Source organism: Callithrix jacchus, chromosome 1 (genome assembly GCF_049354715.1).
Source record: "Callithrix jacchus isolate 240 chromosome 1, calJac240_pri, whole genome shotgun sequence".
Lineage (NCBI taxonomy): Eukaryota > Metazoa > Chordata > Mammalia > Primates > Cebidae > Callithrix > Callithrix jacchus.
In genome coordinates, this window is record NC_133502.1 from 50,215,125 (window position 1) to 50,235,804 (window position 20,680).

Here is a 20,680-nt window from a genome sequence, read left to right on the forward strand (position 1 = left end):
AAATAAGAAAGGACACAAACAGATGGAAAAACATTCCATGCTTATGGTTAGTGAGAATCAATATCATGAAAATGGCCACTCTGCCCAAAGTAATATATAGATTCAATACTATTTCCATCAAGCTACCATTGACTTTCTTCACAGAATTAGAAAAAAAAAAAAAAACTTTATATTTCAAAAAAGAGCCCACATAGCCAGGAATCCTAAGCAAAAAGAACAAAGCTGCATCACACTACCTGACTTCAAACTATACTACAAGGCTACAGTAACCAAAACAGCATGGTAGTGGTACCAAAACAGATATATAGACCAATGGAACAGAACAGAACAGAGGACTCAGAAATAATACCACACATCTACAACCATCAGATCTTTGAAAAACCTGACAAAAATGAGTAATGGGGAAAGAATTCCCTATTTTATAAATGGTGTTGGGAAAACTGGCTAGCCATATGCAGAAAACTGAAACTGGACCCCTTCCTTACACCTTACACAAAAATTAACTCAAGATGGATTAAAGACTTAAATATAAGACCTAAAACCCTCAAAACCCTAGAAGAAAACCTAGGCAATACCATTCAGGACAAAAGCATGGGCAAAGATTTCATGACTAAAACACCAAAAGCAATTGCAACAAAAGCCAAAATTAATGAATAGGATCTAAGGAACCTAACTAAAGAGCTTCTGTACAGCAAAAGAAACTATCATCAGAATAGACAGGCAACCTACAGAATAAGAGATAATCTTTGCAATCTATCCATCTGACAAAGGAATAATATTCAAAATCTGCAGGGAACTGAAACAAGTTTACAAGAAATAAACAACCCCATTAAAAAGTGGGTGAAGGCTATGAACAGACACTTCTCAAAAGAAGACATTGATATCGCCAACAAACATGAAAAAAAGCTCATCATCAATGGACATTATAGAAATGCAAATCGAAACCACAATGAGATACCTTTCACACCAGTTAGAATGGCAATCATTAAAATGTCAGGAAACAACAGATGCTGGAAAAGATGTGGAGAAGTAGAAACACATTTACATTGTTGGAGTGTAAATTAATTCAACCATTGTGGAAGACTGTGGCAATTCCTCAATGATTTAGAACAAGAAATACCATTTGACCCAGCAATCCCATTACTGGGTATATACCCAAAGGATTAGAAAACATTCTATTATAAAGAAATATGCACACTTATGTTTATTGTGACACTATTTGCAATAGCAAGACCTGGAACCAATCCAAATGCTCATCAATGATAGACTGGATAAAGAAAATGTGGCATATATACACCATGGAATACTATGCAGCCATAAAAAATGAGTTTATGTCCTATGCAGGGACATGGATGAAGCTGCAAACCAGCATTCTCAGCAAACTAACACAGAAACAGAAAAACAAACACAGCCTGTTCTCTCTTATAAGTGGGTGTTGAACAATGAGAACACATGGACACAGGGAGGGGAATATCACACTCTGTGGCCTGTCAGTGGCAGATAGAGGAAGGGAGAGCATTAGGAGAAATACCTAATGTATGTGATAGGTTGATGGTTGCAGCAAACTACCATGGCACATGTATACCTATGTAACGCATCTGCACGTTTTGCACATATATACAAACATAAGTATAATTAATAATAACACTACAAGAACAAAATATAACATAAAAAATATTACTAAAATAATGTTACAGTAGGTAGCTAGTCAGACCTGAGCCAGACCAGAGAGGGCTCTCCCCTACACACACATTAGGAATGTCAGGTGATCATCGGTGTTAGGCAGTTGTTAACTGTCTCTCTAAGACAATAATTGATCACAGCTAGTTCCAGGGAAAGGCACTCTCTCAATAAACAGAAACAGTTGAAACTAGTGAATAGCAGCTTCTTGATAAGATCTCAGCAGTTGGGTGAGCAGACTTAGGCTTATGCATAAAGAGGCACAATGGTGGAATTTAACTGGGTGTATGAACTTCTAGGAACATATGACTGGTAAGGGAGAATGCTGCAAGTGAGCATGCATAAAACTACAGTAAACACTGTGCATGCTCCTCTCCCAAGTGCTAGTAGGTCACTGCACACACAGACAGCCCACCCCAAGAGAAGAATCAGGAAAGAGGTAACATAAGACACTGGAAGCATGCCGACATACAAAACCACAAGTAAGAAGGTCAAATCATGCACTTCATCTCTCAAGTCACCCACTTGGCCCTAGTCCAAGTGTACTGTTACTTTCTTTCATGCTGGTTCTAAGGCTTTCTAACAAACTTTCACTCTGCTCTAAAACTTGCCTTGATCTCTTTTATCTCATACCCCACTCAGTTTTAGTCTTTCTTCTGAGGAGGCAAGAACTGAGGTTAAGGTTGATACAAACCTGTACAAATTTGCTGCTCATAACAGTAATACTTAAAACATGTAGAAATTCATAATCATTGTATTCAGGGGTGTAGGTATGAAACTTGTTAGCTTTTTTTTTTCCAGGAAAAATTGTATTCTAAAATGCTACTCTTCTGCCGTACTCGTAAATACAAGCAAAGTTGACTCACAGAATTACATGGTATACTGTACATTTCCTACATTTGGTGAAGTAAAGGGACAGTTCTGTACCATCAACTCTTTCAGGATCATCTTGAATTAATTATTTTCTTTTCCTTTTTTTAAATGTGATGCCACGGGCCTTAACTCAATCTTAAATTAATTCTAACCATTGTCTCAAAGGCAAAGCTGAAAAAAAGGTCATCAGGGAAAATAATATTTCTTAAGAAATGATTAGGAATAAAGGACATTCTAAAACTGAAGGCACAGGACAGTGTAGTTTCTACATATAGAGCAAAAACAACCAATATTTACCTATGTGTTTAAGGAGAGAAGAATTACTTTTTTTCTGAAAGGATTATTTATTACAGTCTCACTGCTCCTGTGATGTATTGAATGCTTGACATTGTTATAGAAAATCAATGGGATTCAATCTGAGAAAATCGTCTTATATGCATTCAAACCTGACAGTTGCATAAATCAGTATTTTTGTGTTAAAACCAGCCGAAAACAAAATGAAATTCGTTTGTTTACTTTCTTAAACCAGAGGTGATTGCTACTTCATTTTCCTATAGAAAGAACTACATCACGAATTGACTTTGAACTGCCCAGTAAAGTTGAGCTGTGGAGGATATCTCTATAAAAATATAATTAGAAAGTAAGTTTTCAATGTATTTGCATCTTATTCATTGAGCAAGAAAAGAGTTATTTTCTGCTCTAGGAAAAAATAACCTCTTAAAATAACATATTAAATATTTATTGCAGACTTTTACAAACATCTAATGACAATACACAACTAAAATAAATAATTACTTTTGACTCTTTTACCATTACAGTTGAAAATATCAAAATTGGATTAAATATTGTTTCATACCAAAATGGATTTTAGAACTCAGTATAACCTTTAATCACTACATCTTTCTTAAAGTTTTATGTATCTAGATACCTAAAAGTTATAGTAAATCATTTCCAACCATTACCTATTTATTTCAATCCCAGGATTACTTAAACATCTCTGTTTACATTCCTTACTCAATGTGTAGTCCAAGTTTCAACTCTATTAGGATAATCAGTTAACTAGATGTTTTACTTTGCTTTGTTTTTAATGTAAAACCATAGGGCTATTAATATGCACTGGGCGTCTTGCCTCTTCTTCTTTTTCTTTTTCTTTCTTTTTTATTTTTTTTGGTGACCATGTCTTGCTCTGTTGCCAGGCTAGAGTGCAGTGGCACAATCTCGGCTCACTGAAACCTCCACCTTCCGAGTTCAAACAATTCTTCTGCTTCAGCCTCCCAAGCAGCTGGGATTACAGGCACACACCACCACACCCAGCTAATTTTTATATTTTCAGTAAAGACGGGGTTTCACCATTTTGGCCAGGCTGGTCTCCATCTCCTGAGTTTGTGATCACCTGCCTTGACCTCCCAAAGTGCTGGGATTACAGGCATGAGCTACCACACCCGGCCACCCCTTCTTAATCTCTCTACATCGTACACATTCTTCAAGAGAAACTTGAGTTACTGGGTCCCCACAGAATTATCTTGGACAATCTCAGCCAACAGTTCTCTTTTTTTCTGAGCTGCATATATCTGTAATTTTTAATCTATATATTCGGTGTCACTTCAAGTTGTAATAAACTAAAGAACTATTTGCATAGTAGGTATATAATAAGCATTTTAAAGATACAATTTAATAAGTGTTGTTATATGTATATACCTATAAAACCTACATCGCAATCAAGATAGAGAATGGATATATCACTCCCAAATTTTTCTTATTCCCCTTGTAATTCCCTTTCCTCTCATTTACCCATCTTCCAGCAAAGGTCATTTATTAATTTAGGAGAGTAGAGTGATTTTTACATATTTTTTCTCATACATTTAATCTTAGCTTAATCTTTACTGCCTCTGGTATATATGACTGAATGTTCATTAAGAAACACTATTGTTTAATTTTCTTCTGTACATTTCCAGAACATTTAAGTGTACCTAACACATATTATGTCCTCAGTACGTTTTATTGAAGAACAAACTAATGAGTGGTTAGTTATAAAAATTTATTAAACAGAGAAACAAATATTAAGTGAAATTATACTTAACATAAAAGCATAGATTATGGATATTTGATTAGTATTAGCCAGCAGTGCAAATAAAATAAAAGCTAGTCAGTAGCTATTCAGATTATTAATAATAAATAGGCAATTATAATAAGTATTGTGAAGCATTATAATGAGAAAAATGGTGGTGCCTATGGCATATAAAAAAGGGATTAATAGAAGCCTGAAGTTAAATCAGGCTTTGAAAAATTGATTTACATAGTCATTGGTAGGGCCCTGTCCAAATGCCATTCTGAGGCACATGCCTTGCTCTAGTTTTATAAGAGAGTGCCAAGCAAACAAAACCAAACTACTCTTAATGTCAATAATGTGAGAACTAAAGAAATAAAACTGACGTAGGAGTTAAAAAATTATTTACACAAATAATGAGGGTAAGGAAGGCCTTGGTAAGGCTTTCCTTTTAATGAAAAGCAGCCCCAAAATCATTTTCTTTTCTAACAAAGAGCAGTCTATAAAATCAAGCTGCATACATAGACAAGCAAGCTAGAAGTTTGCACAGGTGAATGCTGGCAGCTGTGCCAACAGGAAAAGGCTACCTGGGGCTACGCATGTCCAACATGGCAGCTCCATCATTTTGCCTTCTCTTTGTTAGCAACATGTACGGTAAGGAGCAGGCCAAACGGCACTGGTCAATCAAAGACCCCATTTGCATAAGAAGAAGATTAGGGTAGGGTAGCCAGCTTCCTCGTGCTATGTAAACATCACACCTGGTCCAACCAATTTGTGAGTCCTATGTAAATCAGATACTGCCTCCTCAAGCCTGTCTATAAAACCTGCTGCACTTTGCTGCCAGCCAGAAGTCCCACTTGAGCACCCCTCTGTCTCTCAGGAGAGAGAGCTGTTCTCCTCTCTCTTTTATCTATTAGACTTCCACTCTTAATCTCTCTCCACATGTGTTCATAACTTTGATTTCCTAGGATAGAGGCAAAAAACCCTCAGGTATTACCGCAGACAAGGACACAGCTTCAAAACCTTATGTATCAACTTTCACCATAAAATTTAATGTAAATACGGAAGTATTACATTATCAAGAATATTGACGAATTAATTAATTTATAAGCATGTGCTGTGTAATGGCATTTCAGTAAACTACAGACCACATATACTGCAGTGGTCCCATAAAATTAGAATGGAGCTGAAAATTTTCTATCGCCTAGTGACATCGTAGCCATCATAACGTCATGGTCTACTGTATTACTCACGTTTGTGGTGATGCTGTCTAAACAAGCCTACTGCACTGGCAGTCATATAAAAGCACAGCATTTGTAGAATCTAAAAAGAACTCAAACTCAAAAGGAAAAAAAAAAAATAAAAGGTGGGCAAAGAATATGATTAGATATTTCTTAAAAGAAGACACACAAGATGCCAAAAAAATATGTGAAAATGATGGGGCACAATGGCTCATGTCTATAATCCCAGCACTTTGGGAGGCCAAGGTGGGTGCATCACTTGAGTTCAGGAGTTCAAGACAAGCTTGGGCAACATAGCAAGACCTCATCTCTGCAAAAAAATACAAAAACTATCCAGGTATGGTAGAGTGCACTGGTAGTCCCAGTTCTTCATGGGGCTGAGGTGGGAGGACCACTTGAGCATGGGACATCAAGGTTGCACTGAGCCATGAATATACCACTGTACTTCAGCCTGGGCAACAGAGCAAGATACTGTCTCAAAACAATATGTGAAAAAATGTACAGCATCACTAATTATCAGGATGATGAAAATTAAGTCCACAATGAGATACCATCTTATGACACTCAGAATGGCTATTATAAAAAAGTCAAAAAGCAACAGATGTTGGCAAGGATGTGTAAAAGAAGAGGCAACACTTATACTCTGTTGGTGATGATGTAAATTAGTACAACCTGGATGGAAAACAGTATGGTGATTTCTCAAGCAACTAAAAATGGAACTATTGTTTGATCCAGCATTACTTCTACTGGTTATCTACCCAAAAGAAAAGAAATAATTACATTGAGAAGATACCAGCTGGGTGTGGTGACTCATGCCTTTAATCTCACCACTTTGAGAGGCTGAGGTGGGAGCTCATTTAAGCCCAGGAGTTCAAGACCATCCTGGGCCACATAGCAAGATCTTGTCTCTAAAAAAAAGATATAAAAATTTACCAGGTCTGATGGTGCATGTCTGAAGTACCAGCTACTGGGGAGGCTGAGGAAGGATGATCACCTGAACTCAGGAGTTTGAGGTTGCAGTGAGTTGTGTTCATACCACTGCACTCTAGTCTGGGCAGCAAGGTGAGATTTTGTCACCTAAAAATAATAATAATAATAATACCTTCACCTATGTGTTTACCATAGCACTATTCACAATAGCAGAGTCACAAAATCAACCTAAGTGTCTATCAGTGGATGACTGAAAAAAAAATCATACCCCCCCACATATATATAAAATACTTCTTTTTATGTATTATGGCTGAGTAATATTCCATGGTGCAGATGTGTGTATGTATATATATGCACACATATACACACACACTCACACACCATATATACATATATGTATGGTATATATATTTTTTAATTATTTGCTTAGGATAATTAGTTGCTTAGGGTAATTAAGGATAGTTATTTTGCTTAGGCTAATGGTGTCTAGTTGTGTTCGTGTTGCTGCAAAAGACATGATTACATTCTTTTTTATGGCTGAGTAGTATTTCACAATGCAGATATATATATACGCACATACACACATATATATGCACACACATACATGTGCACACACACTATATATATATATATACCATATATCTGTATATATGCTGTGTGCGTGTATGTATATACACATACTGCACACCATATATACATATACCATACACACACAAACACACACATACACACATCTGCACTGTGGAATACTACTCAGCCATAAAAAAAAGAATGTAATCATGTATTTTGCAGCAACATGCACACACATACATGTGCACACACACACTATATATATACCATATATCTGTATATATGCTGTGTGCGTGTATGTATATACACATACTGCACACCATATATACATATACCATACACACGCAAACACACACATACACACATCGGCACTGTGGAATACTACTCAGCCATAAAAAAAAGAATGTAATCATGTATTTTGCAGCAACATGAACAGAACTAGAGACCATTAGCCTAAGCAGTATAACCCAGAAACAAAGTGGTTGAATATCACATATTCTTATTGATTAAGTGGGAGCTAAACAATGGAGACAAATGGACATGCAGAGTGGAAAAGTAGAAACTGGAGACTCTTAAAGGTGAGAGGGTAGGAGGAGGGTAAGGTAGGAAATGCTACCTATTGATTACAATGTTCATTATTCAGGTGATAAGTACACTAAAAGCCCAGACTTCACTCCTGCACAATATATGCATGTCAGAAATTTGCACTTTTACCACTAAATCTATAAAAAATAAAAATAAAAAATAAGTATAGCACATACAATTATATACAGTGCATAGTATTTCACGGTGGTAATAAATGGCTGTTGCCTGATTAAGTATTCACTATACTATAGTTTTTATTATTATATTAGAGTGTACTCCTTCTGCTTAAATTTTAAAAAAGTTAGCGGTATAAGAGACTCAGACAGGCCCTTCAGGAGGTGTTCCAAAATAAGGCATCATTATCACAGGAGATGATGGCTTTATGTATGTTATTTTCCCTAAAAACTTTCTAGTGGGTCAAGATGTGGAAGTGGAAGACAGTGATATTGATGATCCCAACCCTGTGTTGGCCCAGGCTAAGATGTGTGTTTGTACCTTAGATTTTAACAAAAACCTTAAAAAGTAAGAGAATAAAAAGATCAAGTTTTAAGAAATAAAAACAAGTGTATAAAATAACAATATAAATAAATAAAATATTTTTGTGCAGTTTTATGACATGTTAGTATTTTAAGCTGTTATTGTAAAAATTCAAAAAGTTTTAAAAAGTTTATAAAGTAATAGTAAGCTAAATTCATTTTACTATTGAAGAATTTTTTTATGAATTTAGTGTAGTCTAAGGACAAGTGTTTATAAATCTACAGTTGTGTACAGTAATGTCCTAGGCTTCACCATTTTCTCATAATTCACTCATTAACTCACACCCAGCAACTTTCCAACCCACAAGATCCATTCATGCTGAATGTCCTATACAGGTGTACCATTTTTTAATCTTTTTTTAATCATAGTTTTTACTGTGTCTTTTCTATCCTTAGATATTCATAAATATTTACCATTGTTTCACAGTTGCCTAAAATATTCAGCACAATAATATGTATGCTGCACAGGTTTGTAGCTTAGGAGCAACTGACTATATCATATACTAGGTTTGTAGTAGGATATACCATCTAGGTCTGTGTAAGTACAATCTGTGATACTTGCACAATAACAAATTTGTCTCATGAAGTGTCACTCAGAACACATCTTTATTGTGAAGAAATGCAAGACTGTATTCAAAAATAATGCAGATTTGTTGTAATTGATTTGCTCAGTGTTAGATGTTATCTTGGCCAAATGTCATTCAAGGGTTCACGACACTCTAACATCATAAATGGAAGAGTAGCAAGTGCAACATACTTTCAAAGTTATGTTAACAAAGAGATGTTTTAGAGGATATTGACTAATTGACAATTCAATTATATAGATAGAAAGTATACTCTGTTATTGAAATTAATCTTTCTTTAAGAAAATATTATTTAAATACATTTCTAAGATGTACTCTGGGAAGCTGTAATTTATGTTACTTAAAAGAATCATAATTAAAATATAGCCTTTTTGTGGCTTTTAGAAATATTTAATTTCATTTATTCTAAAATAAATTTCTAAAAATTATTAAATAAAACACACTACTATAATATTTTCTCATTTTAATTTCTTTTTTTATTCTCCAATTAATGTGAAGGGTAAGATCTGGAGCTTCAGAGACAAAAATGTCTTGGTTCGAATATGAGCTTGTCACTTTTTGGCTGTGTGGCTCTGTGCAAATTCCTTAGCTTCTCTGTGCTTACGCACCATTATCTATCAAATTGTGAAAGAAATAGCACTTTCCTGGAAGCTGTTGGGAGTATTAAAATAGTAATGCAAATAAGGAAATCAGTTTAATTTAATAAAATGAAATTATGTTTATTACTATTAAGCATAGAAAATAAGACCTGATCTAAATTTGTATTCAAAACAAAACAGTGTTTATAACCATTTTTTAAAAGTTTCTGTAAATACCTTAGTAGAAATTGAAATCAATAAATCAATATCAGGAGACTTTTGGGACTAACAGCTGTAAACTTTCTGTTATATTTATATTACTTACCTTAAGGTAAAACAGCCAGATAATAGAGAAAAACCTTTACTTTTTAGTAAAGAGGTATATCTTCAGCATATATATATATATATATATATATATATTCAAATTCCTTTAAATGTATTCTCTATTTAACTTTACATTTTATAAATGCTAATACAATTGCTAGGAACATTATGGTAAATACTCTTTTATTGTGACTCACTTTTGCTGCAATCGTTTCTCTAATGTTACTAGCCTTAATTATCACTTACTGAGTGCTTACCAAATACCACTTTTCTAAGAGTTTAGCACTTGGTACCTTATAAAATCAGTGGTCTTAAAGAAATTATTGTATCCATCTTAGAGAGGAGAATGCTTAAATCAAAAATTATAAGAAATCTGTTTGACAGCTTAGTGGCTAAGACAACTTTGGTGTCAAGGCTCTCTGATTTCAAAGTACACACCAGACACATTTAGCAATAGAAACAAAGAAGGATTCAGTGTACATTTTGCCATTATTTTATTTAAAGCATCATTCTTGGCAAACAATTTTTAAATTTTTATCTATGAAGGGCTCTTTTGTAGAGAAAATCTGAATAGTTAACAGGTATATATTAGCATGTGGACAAACTGCACGATATGCATTGTTTTTCTCCTGTTGTAAAATAAGACTACTTGTCAAATGTAAAATGTAAAAGAGAAATTTATTGTGGAAAATTTTAGCTCTATGAGAAAAATTAAACATCATTTTTCCTATTTTTCCATAAAATTTAGCTACAGCTTTTTTTCTTATATACGTATTTCTTCATCATTTAGTCTTCTATAATTTAAAGCAAATAAACAAAAGTTCAGTGTCGATCATGAAGCCAGCTTCTCCTTCAAAAACATTTACAACTAGAAGTGAAGGTAATTGTGAAGTTATGAAAATAACAAAGTAGAAGAACAAAACAGTTCAGTTTTCAGAGATACCCAGTCTTGCTGAGACTCCAAAATGGATTTCAGAAAGGGTCAAAATTATGTCAAGTTAAGAAAGAAATATTAATAGTTTTCAGAAGACTTTTAACCTTTAAAACAATTTGTCACACCCCTAATATATTATACAATAAAATCCAAATGTAATGATTGTCGGACTTCTTAAATTATTAACTTTCAATTAATTATTTAATTATTAAAGTATATTTTAAACAAATAAAAACATGCACTTTTATGTCACAAAACAGAAAGTAGTATATCCCATACTAAAAAGTGTCTCTCAAAATCGACGTGCTTATATCTATTTTTTCTTTTGAGGCAGAGCAGAACTCCTGTGAACCTCCATAGAGGCAAGGTCAACCACAAAATGATCAAAGATCTTTTTTTATTCTTTAGGCATAACAAAACACAATTTTACCTTTTAAATGTTAGTGTAAGAATGTCATGACTCCTAGGAAACAGTGCTTACACACTGTCAGTTCATCAGTCATTAGCCTCTGTAACTGTCAGCCACAGACACTCAACAGGCCTGCAGTTTTATGTGGCATAAAGGTTAATATTGAATTCTTTTTATTTTATTTTATTTTATTTTGCTGCACTTTAGGTTCTGGGGTACATGTAAAGAGCATTCAGTATTTTTGCATAGGTACCTACATGGGAATGTGGTTTGCTGCCTCCATCCCCGTCACCTATATCTGGCATTTCTCCTCATGTTATCCCTCCCCAACTCCCTACTTGCCCCGTCCCTCCCCTAGTCCCCCAACATCAGACCACAGTGTGTGATTCTCCCCTCCCTGTGTCCATGTGTTCTCATTGTTCAACACCTGCCTATGAGTGAGAATATGCAGTGTTTGATTTTCTCTTCTTGTGTCAGTTTGCTAAAAATGATGGTTTCCAGATTCATCCAGGTCCCTACAAAGGACACAAACTCATCAGTTTTTATGGCTGCATAATATTCCATGATGTATATGTGCCACATTTTCCTTGTCCAGTCTATCATGGATGAGCATTTGGGTTGGTTCCAGGTCTTTGCTATTGTAAACAGTGCCACAGTGAACATACATGTGCGTGTGTCTTTATAATAGAATGATTTATAATCCTTTGGATATATATACCCAGTAATGGGATTGCTGGGTCAAATGGAATTTCTATTTCTAGGGTCCTAGAGGAATTGCTGCCACACTGTCTTCCACAATGGTTGAACTAATTTACACTCCCACCAATGGCGTAAAAGTGTTCCTATTTCTCCACATCCTCTTCAGCATCTGTTGTCCCCCGGTTTTTTTAATGATCACCATTATAACTGACATGAGTTGGTATCTCAGTGTGCTTTTGATTTGCATTTCTCTAATGACCAGTGATGATGAGCATTTTTTCATGTTGTTGGCCTCATGTATGTCTTCTTTTGAAAAGTGTCTGTTCATGTGCTTCACCCACTTTTGAATGGGCTTGTTCGTTTTTTTCTTGTAAAACTGTTTTAGTTCTTTGTAGATTCTGGATATTAGCCCTTTGTCAGATGCGTAGATTGCAAATATTTTTTCACATTCTGTTGGTTGCCAGTTCACTCTAATGACTGTTTCTTTTGCTGTGCAGAAGCTCTGGCATTTAATTAGATCTCATTTGTCTATTTTGGCTTTTGTTGCCAATGCTGTTGGTGTTTTAGTCATGAAGTCCTTGCCTGTGCCTATGCTTTGAATGGTTTTGCTGTTTTCTTCTAGGGTTTTTATGGTGTTAGGTCTTATGTTTAAGTCTTTAATCCATCTGGAGGTAATTTTAGTGTAAGGTGTCAGGAAGGGGTCCAGGTTCTGCTTTCTGCACATTGCTAGCCAGTTTTCCCAACATCATTTATTAAACAGGGAATCATTTCTCCATTGCTTTTGTCAGGTTTTTCAAAGATCAGATGGTTGTAGATGTGTGGCCAAGGCCGCCGTTCTGTTCCATTTGTCTATATCTCTGTTTTGGCACCAGTACCATACTGTTTTGATTACTGTAGCCTTATAGTATAGTTTGAAGTCAGGTAACATGAAGCCTCCAACTTTGTTCTTTTTTTTTTTTAGAATTGACTTGTCTATGTGGGCTCTCTTTTGTTTCCATATGAAGTTTAAGGTGGTGTTTTACAGTTCTGTGAAGAGGGTCATAGGTAGTTTGATGGGGATAGCCTTGAATCTATAAATTACTTTGGGCAGTATGGCCATTTTCACAATATTGAGTTTTCCTAACCATGAACATAGAATTTTTCCATCTATTTGTGTCCTCTCTTATTTCATTAAGCAGTGGTTTGTAGGTCTCCTTGAAGTCTGTTATTGGTGTATTAATGCTTCTGATTTCTGCACATAGATTTTGTACCCTGAGACTTTGCTGAAGTTGCTTATTAGTTTCAGGAGATTTTGGGGTGAGATGATGGGGTCTTCTAAATATACAATCATGTTGTCTGCAAATAGAGACAATTTGACTTCCTACTTTACTAATTGAATACGCTTACCTCTCTCAATGTTCTCTTTTACAAATCTGCTGGAATACCAACAAAACCATAAAAGTATTTAACACATCTTTGCCAACACTTACCTTTCATCTTTTTTATACTAGCCATTTTAACAGATGAGAGGTAATATTTAATTGTAGTTTTAATTTCCATTTCTATAACAATTAGCAATGTTAAGAGTTTTTTTAGATACCTGAGGGCCATTTTTATGTCTCCTTTGGAAAAGTGTCTATTTATGTATCTTGCCCATTTTTAATCATTTACTTCCTTTTTATACAGTTGTCTTACATATTTTAGATGTTAACCCCATATAGGATATATCACTTGCAGATATCTTCTCCCCAATCTGTAGGTTAAGACCAATGCTTTCTTATTAATTCTTTGTCTCACTGATCTGTTCATTATTGAAAGTAGAGCACTAAAGTACCCTACTATTACAATCAATCTCTTCCTTCAGGTCATTTAATATTTTCTTTATCTATTTCAGGGCTCCAGTGTTGGGTACATACATATTCTCTTGAAAAATTGACCCTGTTATCATTATATAATGTTGTTCTTTGTCTCTTTTTTTTTACTTTTGAACTTTAACTCTTATTTGCCTGATGTAAGTAGAGTTGCCCTAATCCCTTTTGTTTTCTATTTGTTTGGAATATCTTTTTCCATCTTTTAATGTTTAGGCTATGTATATTCATAAAAGTGAATAAAGTCTCTTTTAAACAGCATGTAATTGGGTATTTTTAAATCTGTTAAGTAATTACATGTCTTTTTATTAGAGAATTTAATCCATTTAAATTCAAAGTAATTATTGAAGGTAATGGCTTACTATTGGCATTCTGTTAATTGTTTTCTGGTTGTTATATAGATACTTGTCTGTTTTTCTTCTCTCTTCCTGTCTTTCTTGATGATTTGATGGGATTTTCTACGTAATATGCTTTGCATCTTCTCTATTTTTGCGTTGTGTGTCTTCTAGATATTTTTGCCCTGTTTATGAATTTTTTATTCTAATAATAGTCTATTTCAGGTTGACAACAACTTAATTTTGACTGCATGCAATAACTACATTTTGGTCTTTCCACTCATATTTTATGTTTTTGATGTTAGAATTTACATTATTTGTGATATGTATCTTCTGATTGTTTTTCATAGCTATAGCTGTTTTTAATAATTGTCTTTTAACCCTTGTACTAGGTATAAAATTAAAATACATAGCACAATTGCAGTCCTGGAGTATTCTGAATCTGGATCAGTATTACTTATATGACTAAATTTTAGATTTCTGTAACTTTTATGTTATTAATTAGTGGCCTCTTGTGTCATCTTATAGAACTCCCACTAGCAATTCTTGTAAGGCAGTCCTATTGGTAAAGAACTTCCTTAACTATTGTTTGGCTGGGAAGGTATTTAATTTCTTCTTTATTTCAGAAAAAAAATAGCTTTACTACAAATAAAAGGAGTTTGTTGGCAGTTTTTCCTTCAGCACTTTGAATATGTCATCCCAATCTCTCCTGAACAAAATAATTTCTGCTCAGAAATGCACTGATAATAGTATTGGGGTGCCCTTTTATGTTATATGTTTCTTATCTCCTGCTCTTCTCAGAATTGTTTATTTCCTTCAATTTTTTTTTATTTAACTTCTGGGGTACATGTGCAGAACATGCATGTTTGTTACATAAGTATGCACATGCCATGGTGGTTTGCTGATCTACATTAGGTATTTCTTCTAACACTATCCCCATCTTAACCCTGCACTCCCTGCTATCCCTCCCCTAACCCCCATGCCCCAACAGGCCCCAGTGTGTGATGTTCCCCTCCCTGTATCCATGCGTTCTCATTGTTCAACACCCACTTATGAGTGAGAACATGCAGTGTTTGGTTTTCTGTTCTTGTGTCAGTTTGCTGGAAATAATGGTTTCCAGCTTCATCCATGTCCCTGCAAAGGACATGAACTCATCCTTTTTTTATGGCTGCATAATATTTCATGATGTGTATGTGCCATATTTTCTTTATCCAGTCTATCATTGATGGGCATTTGGGTTGGTTCCAAGCCTTTTCTATTGTGAACAGCACTGCAATAAGCATACCTGTGCATGTGTCTTTATAATAGAATGATTTATAATCCTCTGGGTATAAAACCAATAATGGTATTGCTGGCTTAAATGGTATTTCTAGTTCTAGATCCTTGAGGAATCACCACACTGTCTTCCACAATGGTTGAACTAATTTACACTCTCATCAACAGTGTAAAAGTGATCCTAATTTTCCATATCCTCTCCAGCATCTGTTGTCTCCTAATTTTTTAATGATGGCCATTCTAACTGGTATCTCAATGTGGTTTTGATTTGCATTTCTCTAATGACCAGCGATGATGAGCTTTTTTCACGTTTGTTGGCTGCATAAATGTCTTCTTTAGAGAAGTGTCTGTTCATATCCTTCACCCACTTTTTGATGGGACTGATTTTCTTGTATATTTGTTTAAGTTCTTTGTGGATTATGGATATTAGCCCTTTGTCAGATGGGTAGATGGCAAAAATTTTCTCCCATTCTCCCATTATCATTGCTGGCTTACTCTAATGATAGTTTCTTTTGCTGTGCAGAAGCTCCTTAGTTTAATTAGATCCTATTTGTCTATTTTGTTTTTTGTTACAATTGCTTTTGGTGTTTTAGTCATGAAGTACTTGCCCATGTTTATGTCCTGAATGGTATTGCCTAGGTTTTCTAGGGCTTTTATGGCATTAAGTCTTATGTTTAAATATTTAATCAATCTTGATTTAATTTTTGTATAAGGTGTAAGGAAGGAATCCAGTTTTAGCTTTCTGAAAGCTGAAACTTTCAGAAAATATATGGCTATTCAGTTTTTCCAACACCGTTTATTAAATAGGGATTTCTTTCCCCATTCCTTGTTTTTGACAGGTTTGTCAAAGATCAGATGGTTTTAAATTTGTGGCATTAATTTCTGAAGCCTCTGTTTTGTTCCATTGGTCTATATCTCTCTTTTGGTACCAGTACCATGCTGATTTGATTACTGTAGCCTTGTAGTATAGAAGTCAGGTACCTTGATGCCCCCAGCTTTGGGGTTTCTTTTCTTTTTTCTTTTTTGCTTAAGGTTTGTTGTATTCCTACATATTTTATTCTCTTTGTAGCAATTGTGATTGAGACTTTGCTCATGATTTGGCTCTCTGTTTGTCTGTTATTTGTGTATAGGAATGCTTGTGATTTCTGCACATTGATTTTGTATCCCGAGTTTTTGCTGAATTTGCTTATCAGCTTACGGAGATTTGGGGCTGAGAAGACAGGGTCTTTAAAATATACAGTCATGTCATCTGCAAGTAGATACTATTTGACTTCCCCATTTTCAAGTTGAGTACTCTTTATTTCTTTCTCTTGGCTGATTGCCCTGGTCAGAACTTCTAATACTATGTTGAATAAGAGTGGTGAAAGAGGGCATCCTTGTTTTGTGCTGGTTTTCAAAGAGAATGCTTCCAGTTTTTGTCCAGTCAATATTATAATGGCTGTGGGTTTATCATAAATAGCTCTTATTATTTTGAGATATGTTTCATCAATACCTAGTTTATTGAGAGTTTTTAGCATAAAGTGTTGTTGAAATTTGTCAAAGGCCTTGTCTGCATCTATTGAGATAATCATACGGTTTTTGTCTTTGGTTCCATTTATCTGATGGGTTATGTTTATTGATTTATGTATGTTGAACCAGCCTTGCATCCCACAGACATGGCTGTATTTTCTTTCATTTTTGATAGTTCAATTATTATGTGCTTTTGTGAACTCCTTTTTGGATTGAAATTGATTGGAGACCTCTATACTTCATGTACTTGGGTGTTTACATTTTCTCCCCGATTAAGAAAGTTTTTAAGCCATTATATTTTTACATATGCTTACTGGCTCTTGATCTCTGGAATGTGTCCTAAAAATCATGTGGGCTTTATTTATTCTTTTTTTGTGTTTTTGGTTTTTTTTCTCTCTCTTGATTGGATAATTTCAAATGCTTTGTCATCGTGATCACTGACTCTTCAGCTTCAGTGCACCTGCTGTTGAAGTTTTTGTTGTATTCTCAATCTCTAGGATTTCTATTTTTTTTATTCCCATATATTTGTCAAATTTCTCATTTTGTTTATGTAGTGTTTTCCAAATTTCATTTAATGTTTTATCTGTATATTCTAACAAGTTACTAAACTCTATCAGAATTATTCTGAATCCTTTTTTTTTTTTTACCATTTGGTACATCTCCCTTTCCTTAGTGTTTATTTTGGGGAATTTGTTATTTCATTTTAGAGCTTTCATGATTTCATGAGTCTTTGTAATCTTTTTGTTTTTGTGTTAATCTCTGTACCTTTAAAGAGACAGCCACCCTTTTCAGCTTTTTTTTTTTTTTTTTTGAGACAGAGTTTCCCTGTTGTTACCCAGACTGGACTTTTCAGCTTTTATACATGTTCTTTGCAGGGATTGACTTTCACTATATAGTCTAGACTATGATTCTGGAGAGGCCAACTGGTAACAACTCTGTTCAGCCAGAATTTGCTTTCAGGTTCTGTAGATGGCTAGTCTGGTGTCCTTGTTTGGGATTGGATGGACCATCTAGCTGGGCCCTGCTATCTGGTAAGGCTACTGGCTGAGCTCTGCAATCAGGCTGAGCTGCTGGATGTGAAACTACAATTACCTGTGACTGAGCCAGGCCACAGGGCATGTTCCCTGGATAGGTGATGCCACTATTTGAGATCGGAAGTTGGACAGCATTGCTGTAGAATCCTCATGGTTAGGTGAAATCTCTAATCAGCTTGTACAAGACTAGCTGCTATGTTCTGTAGAAATGTGTGGTTAATTAAGATTTGCCTCCCTGCCTATGTACAAGCTTGAAGTGGGCTTTGAAGCTGGTCCAACCATTGTTTAAATGACTGAGAATGTCAGATCTAGCCCCTACTCAATGCCAAAATTTGTTGTGGTGGTTGTCTCCCTCTTTGGACAGGATCCCTTGGTAGGTTCTGAGGCTAGTCCTAGAGACTGACTGTCTATGGATTCAAGCCAGCTAGAGACTCTCTCCACTTCTGGGATAAACAGCTCAACTTTGCAGATGGGCTATGCTCTTAGGTGGTAACTCTGATTGGGCATAATCACTGAAAGGTACACCGAACTATTACTGAAATATGAATGCTGATTTCTGTGGGATACAACTCCTTGCTTTATTTCTACTTGACCCTAGGTGGTTTAACCATGCCATTATTCACTGTTTCCCTTTAGGTGAGAATGGAGTGGGCTTCCTAGGAAGTATCTCAAAACACTAGGAAAGCTTATTGTTCACCTCTGATTCTCTTTTTTTTATTTTCTCTATCTCTGTAAGAACTATGATCACTGGAAAACTCTGTGTGGCACTGAGCTAATTTGATGGTAGAAAGAGGGTGGTAGAAAGAGGGTGATCAAAGTAAGTTTTTTTTCTGCTGTTTTCTATGCAGTTTTTATTTCACTCTGTGGGCCACACAGCTTACTCAGGCTCATTCTCAATGTGAAAGATTTTCACCAAGGTCTTGTCTTTGGAGAGTTGCTATTTGAACTTTTTATGGGTAGTAGTAAAGCCTGGGCCTTCCCATTCTGACATTTTGCTCCTTTAATCCATTTTGACTTGATTATTGTGTATGGTATAAAATAAGAATCCTTTTTTTTCATCTGCAGGTAGATACTCAGTTTCCTCCAGACCAATTATTGAACAGACTGCCCTTATCCCCATTGTTTCTGCTTGATGACCCTATCAAAAGGTAATTGACTGTGTATGTATTTTAATTTATTCCTGGAGTTTCTATTCTGTTTCATGAGTCAATGTGTCTGTTCAGACCAGTATTATACCATTATGATTACTATAGCTTTGTAATATAATTTGAAATCAAGAATTGTGATGCTTCCAATGCTGTTTTTTTCTTTCCCACCTCTCAAAATTGCTTTAGCTATTCAGTGTCTTTTGTGGTTCCATATGTATTTTAGAATTTTTTTAATATCTATCTGTGAAGAATATTTTTTGAATATCAATATGGATTACTTTGAGTCTGTAGATTGTTTTGGTTAAGAACATTTTGACAATTTTAACTTACCCAAACCATAAAGAAGGTTTATATTTGTATGTATTTTGTATGTTCAGAATTTTTCATCAGTGTTTTATAGTTTTAAGCGTACATATCTCTCACTTCCTTGGCTAAATTTATTCCTAGGGATTTTATCCTTTTTGATGCTATCAGAAATGGGATTTTTTTATTGACTTATTTTTCAGATATGTAATGACTATTGTACAGAAATGAAATATGTTTGTTGATTTTGTATCTACCAACTTTTCTAAATTCATTTATTAGTTCTAACTCTCTCTCTCTCTCTCTCTCTCTGTGTGTGTGTGTGTGTGTGTGTGAATTACTTGGAGATTTCTACATACAAAATAATGTCATCTATAAACAGGGATAATTTCACTTCTTCTTTTCTTACTTATATGCCTTTTATTGCTTTTTCTTGTATACCTATTCTTACCAGTACTTCCAGTATTATGTTGAATGTAAGTGGAGAGAGTGAGCATCCTTGCCTTGAACTGCATCTTAGAGAAAAGATTTCAATGTCTCTCTATTGTGTGTGATGTTAGCCATGAGCTTTTTATAACTGGCCTCTATTATGCTGAGGAGATTTTCTTCTATTCTGAAATTCTTGGCTAGTTTTTATCAAGAAAGTATGTTGAATTTTGTCAAATGCTTTTTCTGTGTCAATTGAAATGATCATGTAGGTTTTATCTTTCATTCTGTTAATACAATGTATCACATTGGTTGATTGTTGTATATTAAATCAGCCTTGTGCTAGAAATACTCTGTTGTGGAATTCCATTTGGCAGTATTTTATTAAATAATTTTCCTGTTTTCATCAAAGATATTGGCCTGTAGCTGTACTTTCTTGTGGTCTCTCTGTCTGGCTTTGGTATCAAGGTGATGCTGGTCTCATGAAATGTGTCTAGAATCATTTCCTCTAATTCTATTTTTGTAAAAGTTTTCAAAAGATTAACAAAGTAATTGTTAATTTTTGTTACGTAGTTTTGGTATTCTTGATTTATTTGTGTTCTGATTGCTTGTAATTTACATGCTCTCTTTATACTTTGCCAATAGCTAGATATAAAAAAACATGGTGAGTTATTCAGGGAAGAACCACCAATAAACCTGTTAAAACAAGAAAGTAAAATGAAACTGTGAACTGTGCTACGAGGAGGAAACAGATTGCTAGCTTGTTTGAGCCAATGGATTCCAGTGGGTTTTGGGGTATCTCTGCTATAGCAG

At 34.8% G+C, this 20,680-nt stretch overlaps 1 long non-coding RNA gene across 1 annotated transcript in view; it reads left to right on the forward strand.

Annotated features, from left to right (window-relative positions):
* The window catches only part of LOC144578768 (uncharacterized), a 144,979-nt gene extending 125,807 nt beyond the window's left edge, over positions 1-19,172 (forward strand). Inside the window, exon 4 of the long non-coding RNA XR_013525165.1 lies at positions 19,056-19,172. This is a non-coding gene — a long non-coding RNA (uncharacterized LOC144578768). The remainder of the gene's footprint in view (positions 1-19,055) is intronic.
* The last annotated feature ends 1,508 nt before the right edge of the window (positions 19,173-20,680 follow it).